Source organism: Sorex fumeus, unplaced genomic scaffold, assembly GCF_029834395.1.
Source record: "Sorex fumeus unplaced genomic scaffold, SorFum_2.1 ptg000014l, whole genome shotgun sequence".
NCBI lineage: Eukaryota > Metazoa > Chordata > Mammalia > Eulipotyphla > Soricidae > Sorex > Sorex fumeus.
Genome location: NW_026606071.1, coordinates 39,512,487 through 39,519,641, shown reverse-complemented (window position 1 = coordinate 39,519,641; position 7,155 = coordinate 39,512,487). Strand labels below are relative to the sequence as shown.

General features: G+C 42.9%; 1 non-coding gene across 1 annotated transcript; it reads left to right on the top strand.

Annotated features, from left to right (window-relative positions):
* The first annotated feature begins 6,601 nt into the window (after window positions 1-6,601).
* LOC130021257 (U6 spliceosomal RNA) lies at window positions 6,602-6,710 on the top strand. The gene has a single exon (XR_008792144.1). It is a non-coding gene; the product is annotated as a U6 spliceosomal RNA (small nuclear RNA).
* Window positions 6,711-7,155: the final 445 nt, after the last annotated feature.

The following is a 7,155-nucleotide window of genomic DNA, read 5'->3' as shown; positions in this document are numbered from 1 at the left end:
ATTATATGTATTATTATTCATTCATAGGTGCTATATTAATATTATAACATTTTAATTAGGTAGAAAATACTCGTTTTATTCACTTGAAAGCTTTTTTTGGAGGAGAGTGGGGGCAGTGGGCAATTAATGGATAATTAAATATGTCCTTTTTGCTTCCCTTTGGGCCTGGTGAATATTTCTTTTCAGAATTTTTCATTTTTTATTGAGATTCTGTAGTTTACAATGCTATTGATAATGGCTTCTCATACGCATAATTCTATGATGCTTTTAAAGATCTGGATTTTCTGGTGTCAGGGTCAATTCAAACACTTCATTCTGGGTATTATTCTTCAGTTTCCCTAACCTCGGTCAGCAACCTGGTTTTTCCGACCAAGAATCATTAATCTGGGCTTCCACTTTTCCCAATCCAATGGATTCCTTATAACTTGGACTAGAAGACTGGTTGTCTCAAACTGGTGCTCAGACCTCTAATGGTCTATAGGTATCAAAAAGGGAAAAACCAGTGGATCAGACCTATATTTCTTACCTCAGCTTTCTAAAAAGTAGATGCATCCTTCTGGGTTCTCAGCTTCCACTAAACTAACTGCAGGTTTTGATGCTGAGAGAAGAGTAAAATACCATGTTATCACACAGTACCCTTTCCACAAAAAAGAAAATGTGTGCTTTTTTTTGAATTATACCCACAATTGTGAAGATCATTTAAAAGTAGACGTAAGAGAGAAAGAATTAGTCTTACTGTTTATAAGAAATTAAAGTAATACTAAAATGAATATGAAAGGCAGTAGATTGGTGACTGTGATATCAATATTTCTGGTTCCCTCTACGCTTCGGATTGTGCTTCTAAAGGTGCACCAGAGGTGGATCAAAGCATGTCCCGAGCTTGCAGGATTCACTGCCCAAGGTAAGACAATGTGCCCCGCAGCACCACAACCCTTTGTCTATGTCTTCATTATTCTGTCTATGACCCTGAGTAAATATGAGAACACAGACTTCCATACATTGTAACCAATTCGTACCTCCATTTTTTATTCTATGATGGCACCATTATTACAAAGCTGTTTATAATAGTGTTGCATACAACTTCCCAATATCAGTCTTATCATCATTGTTTATCTCTCCATCACGTTCTTGATTCCCGTCTGCCTTTCCATTCTTTTTCTTTGTCTTTGTGGTTATTATTGTTTTTGTTGGGGGACGCCGACCGCTCGGGGGTCGCGTAACTAGTTAGCATGCCAGAGTCTCGTTCGTTATCGGAATTAACCAGACAAATTGCTCCACCAACTAAGAATGGCCATGCACCACCACCCACGGAATCGAGAAAGAGATATCAATCTGTCAATCCTGTCCGCAATCCCCGATCCCCATCACGAATGGGGTTCAACGGATTACCCGCGCCTGCCGGAGTAGGGTAGGCTCACGCTGAGCCAATCAGTGTAGCGTGCGTGCAGCCCCAGACATCTAAGGGCATCACAGACCTGTTATTGCTCAATCTTGGGTGGCTGAACGCCACTTGTCCCTCTAAGAAGTTCTTAGTTCTTCTTTCACTACTTCCACTACCCAGCCGTCGGCACACTCCAGGACGCTTTCCGGACCCGCGCGGCTGACATATCATAAGACACTAAATACCCTCTTCCGGAATTGTCATACCATATTTGATAGGGTTCAAATATGGTAACACCTACAAGCGTGATTAGAGGTCGCCCCAAAAGCCTCTATCCCTCTCGGAAAGACTGGCAAGCTACCAAGAGTATTCCGCCCGCACGGAAGAGCCTGGCAAGCTATCCGCTGTGTATTTGATATGCCAAAACCAGTAACTACAACTGGTCTCATTCACCTGACCCTGAAGGCTTCACCGACATGGCAGCACTGAGAAGGATGAGAAAGGAGAGGCCGACAAAATCTCAAGGCTGACCTAGGCTGCCACAACGAAGGAAGACAAAAATGATGGTCTCTACTTTCAATGCACGTACGCTATCATCAGATGCATCCATCGAGGACCTGATGGTACAAGCGCGAATGATCAAGTACGACATCATTGGTCTGACCGAGACAAGAAGGCACGAATCTCACCATGCCGTTTTCGACACTGGAGAAGAATTGTTCCTCGGAACATGCGATAAAAGAGGTGTTGGAGGCGTCGGTGTCCTTGTCAACACAAACTTGGCCAAGAGCATTGATTCATTCGAATGCCTAACAACCCGAATTGGATGTTTACATTTGAATAGATGTGACTCACTGCCTGCAGTTTCTATCTTCGTTATCTATGCACCAACATCTCATTATGATGAAAGAGAAATCGAGAAGTTCTACATGGAGCTAGAGAAGTTCTATAAAGAAGACCACACCTTCTACAAGATCATTGTGGGTGATTTTAATACCAAGATAGGAATGAGAAGTTCAGCTGAAGAACTTCACATCGGGACACATGGCCTAGAATGGAACAAACAGGGTGAGAGACTGAGTTCATCCTGTCGACCAAGACCATTCATGGAACTCACAGTTCCAGAAGGAAGATTCTAAACGATGGACATGGGAGTCTCCTGGTGGACGATTCCACAATGAAATAGACCACATCATATTCAATCGACGGTTTTGCCTGACTGATGTCGCTGTTGTCCCAAAATTTTGAACGGGATCGAACCACCATCTCCTTCGTGCCAAATTCTACTACACAGAGCGGGGAGAAAGGGTTGCAAAGTTCAAAAAGACAACTCCCAGAATGACCATCAACTGGGAACTCTTTGGTACTATTGCAGCAACATGGGAAGATGCCATTGTTGACAACATTGACGAGGAATACGATCGACTGGTTCAGCACCTCCATGAATGTGCGAGGAACTCTAAGAGAGAGATAGCCACAAAATATCGCCTATCTTCGAAAACTCTTGAGCTAATTCGCCAGCGTGGTTTGGCGCATGCCTCAGGCAACCGCAAGCTAATGTCTGAGCTCGCAAAGCAGTGCAGAGATGCGATCAAGGAAGACCTCAAAGAGAGAAGAGCAGAAGTACTGGTAGATGCGGCAGAAGCCGGGAAAAGTATTTGTAAGGCCCGCCTGTCCTTCGCCAACTATAAGACCAAGATGACTGCCCTCCTACGTTCTGATGGATCCATCACATCCTCCAGAACGGCAATGGAGAAGATTATCCATGACTTCTACTCAAATCTCTTCAATAGCCATGTCCACAGGATAGATATGTCGTTCCCAACATTCTCCCTTCCGAAATCCGACACGCCATTTCGTCGGTAAAGAAACAAACAGCACCCAGCCCAGACAAGGTCAGACCTGAACACCTGAAGAACCTGCCGTCAGTACTCATCAATACACTGGCTCAGCTCTTCACTCGCTACCTGTCTGAATGCAAGGTTCCGTCCCAATGGAAAACCAGCAGGAACGTACTACTGTTCAAGAAGGGAGACATCCATGACATTGGCAACTATCACCCGATCTGCCTATTGTCTGTCATCTACAAGTTGTTCACTCGAGTCATCCTGAATAGGATTGGCAGAACACTAGATGAAGGACAACCATGCGAGCAAGCAGGGTTCCGCAAAGGATTCAGCACCGTCGACCATATCCACACAATAACCAAGCTCATTGAGGTTTCTTGGGAGTTCAAGATGCCGCTCGGTTTACCGTTCATTGATTTAAAGAAGGCCTTTGATTCTGTTGAGACGGAAGCGGTCATTGAAGCCCTAGCCAATCAGGGCATTCAAGCCCAATACATCAGGATCCTCCGTGAGCCGTATTGCGGATTCACTACCAGGATCTCACCATTCTACAAAGAAGTGATCGTTGATGTCAAGAGAGGGGTGCGGCAGGGTGATACCATTTCACCGAAACTCTTCAGTGCCACCCTCGAGAACATCATGCGACGACTGGAATGGGAAGGAATGGGAGTGAAGATAGATGGTCGGCAACTACACCACCTCCGCTTTGCTGATGACATTGTTTTAATAACACCAAACATCAGCCAAGCGGCACAAATGCTGGCCGACTTTGACCGTGAGTGTGGAAAGGTAGGACTACAGCTGAATCTTACAAAGAGAATGTTTATGAGAAACAGCCTTGTTCCTGACACCCCATTCACTCTCAATGGAATGACCATCTCCAAATGCAACAGCTATGTGTACCTAGGTCGAGAATTCAACATGACAAATGACCTGGCACCCGAGCTGCACAGGAGGAAGAGAGCGGCTTGGAACACCTTCAAGAACATCGAAGAAATAGCTAAGAGGAGGAAGAACCTCCGGCTCCCGGCACATCTCTTTGATTCCACTGTTCTTCCTGCATTAACATATGCCTTAGAGACCTGGGCCCTACGCAAACAAGATGAGAACGCCATTCAGGTCTCCCAAAGAAAAATAGAAAGAGCCATGCTTGGAATATCACGTTTCACTCAAATGAGAGAAAGAATCCGGAGTTCTGACATCCGTCGACAATCAAGGATCAAGGACGCTGTCTCATTTGCTGAGGTGTCGAAAATCAGATGGGCTGGTCACGTAATGAGATTTAAAGAGGACCGCTGGACTAGTGCTGTTACGGACTGGATTCCACGGGATGTCAAAAGACCGTGTGGCCGCCCACCTTCCAGATGGTCAGACTTCTTCGTCAAGATCATGAACAATCGGTTTGAGGCCCTTTATGTTCCTGGAGTGAACAGATGCCATTGGGCTACACTAGCACGCTACAGGGACAAATGGAGACGTTTCTGGCGCCCGCTCGAGCAAATCAACGACTAACGGGAAGTTAAGTGATTAAGTGATTAAGTGATTGTTTATGTTTATTGGGGGTCACACTCATGCTCAGGGATCACTCCTGACTGCACTCAGGGGGATAATATGGGATGTTGTGGGCTGATTCCAGCTTGGCCTCATGCAAGGTAAGTCTCCTGCCTATTGTACTTTCTTAGCCCCTATTTATACCACATTTTTAAGTTTGGTTACTGTAGCTTGGTGTTGGGGAACAGTTTTCCTCAAGGTGCCCAGACACGTTGTGCACTGGGTCCGGGCAGACATGGGGAGAAAGATGATGGGTGCATGGAGAAAGACCCTCTGGGAGCACCTGATGGCAGTTCACTTTATTGCCAAATACACACATATTTTATAGAGGGTCTCGGCTTACAGGAAAATACAATCACATAAAGTTTAGCATTATTGGCCTATCACTTCTTCTATTCTGCTTTGCCCTGGTCCAATTCCAATCAGGGCTAGATGCTATGGTTACGATGAGTTGCTAAGCATACGTGATAGTTTCTGTGTCTTGAGCTCATGTGACTAGGAGGTTGAGTGAGGCTCAAGGCTGGACACCTGGTACTGACACCCTGTTCTTGCCAATTTTGGCCAGACACTCCTTTCTTCAGAGTCTCCCTTCTGGGAAGCTTTGCAAGGTCGAGTCTTATCTGCTACAGTGCCTTTGTCCACAGCTTGGGTTCAAGGTATTAAACTTCTACCATACTAAAAGAAAGATTGCTGAAAGAAAGCACATATTTCTGGAGAAGACAGAACACATAGAATCGAAAATAAGAATTTTATATATCAGCATTTATAGTGGGGAAAAATTGGAACCTGCAAGAAGACTTTATAATATATCATAAATTTATTTCAAACATTTCAGCTTTCAGGAACCAAACTTCCTACCTAAGGCAATATCTTAAATATATGGAAAATGTGAGTGTCCTTGTGGATTCCATTTTGTTGTATTTACTTTCTTTTGTACTTACCTGGAGAACAATAATTTTGGAAAAAATTGCCAAGTCTCATAAACTGTAAATTAAACAGCTACAATCAAAGGAATAAAAATGAACAAGCCATGTATTAATTTGACAAAGGTAAAGAAAATCATTTTAAGAAACTATGGAATGTGAAATTATATAGATGAGTGCACATTGCTTCAACAGAAAATCTTTTATTTAGAAAAAGTCCAATATTTGGGCATGAGTAAGAAAACAATGACAGAGGTATTAAAATCATTTGTTATCAATTCCATTGCCTCTGAATATAAATCATAATGTTCTTATAAGATATTGACACTTTTTAAGATGTATTTTCTTTTTAAAATCTTGGTGATAAGGAACTAATGACAGTAGTGAAGCCATTACACACACTCACACACGTATAAACACAGAGTGTAATACTACGCTACCATAAGAAAAAATAAAATCATTCAGTTTGTTGACATGACAATAATGCAATGGTTATATACACAGTGTAATACTACACTGACATAAAAAAATAAAATCCTTCAACTTGTTGCTACGTGGATCAAACTGGAAAACATTATGCTGAGGGAATGATTTATCTTATATGTGGGATATAAAGACACATAGTAAGGAAAGAACAAATGTGATGGACCATGAAACTGGCTTACAGAACTGAGCAAGAAGTCTGGACAGGAAGTAGGACAGGAAGTAGGCCAGTAGGGCAAACTGAAGAAAGGGGAGGAGGGAAGCAGATACTCTGTTGCACCAAACCTTGTCATTAACAGAATTGTAATTACTGTGCACAAATTTATTTTAAAAAAAATTTATTTTCACTGCAACAAATACACAGAAAAATGTGCCCATCTACATCATACAAAGAGAATTTAGTGAATTTTCAGAAGGTGAATGAAACCACTGGCAGCACATATACTAAAATTGGAACCATACAGAGAAGATTAGTGACCCCTGCTCGAGGATGACATGCAAATTTTTGAAGTGTTCCATATTTTTGGGCTGGAGCGATAGCACAGTGGGTAGGGTTTTTGTCTTGCACACACGGCCGACTAAGATTTGATTCTTCCATCCTTCTCAGAGAGCCTGGCAAGCTACCGAGAGTATTCTGCCAGCACGGCAGAGCCTTACAAGCTCTTTGTGGCATACCCGATATGCCAAAAGCAGTAACAACAAGTCTCACAATAGAGACACTACTGGTGCCCACTCAAGCAAATTCATGAACAATGGGAGGACAGTGCTACAGTGCTACAGTGAATGAAACCATTCACCCAAATCAAGACTATTCTGAATGTTGCACTGCCAGCTTTCACTCTTTCTGATCACGTTTCTCTTACTGAGAATGAGGGTGAAATGAAAGGCTTCTCTATAGAGCTTAACAAAGCAACAATATTTAGTCAAATAATCTCTCATCTTACTAGTTGATAAATTTGGTTATTCACAA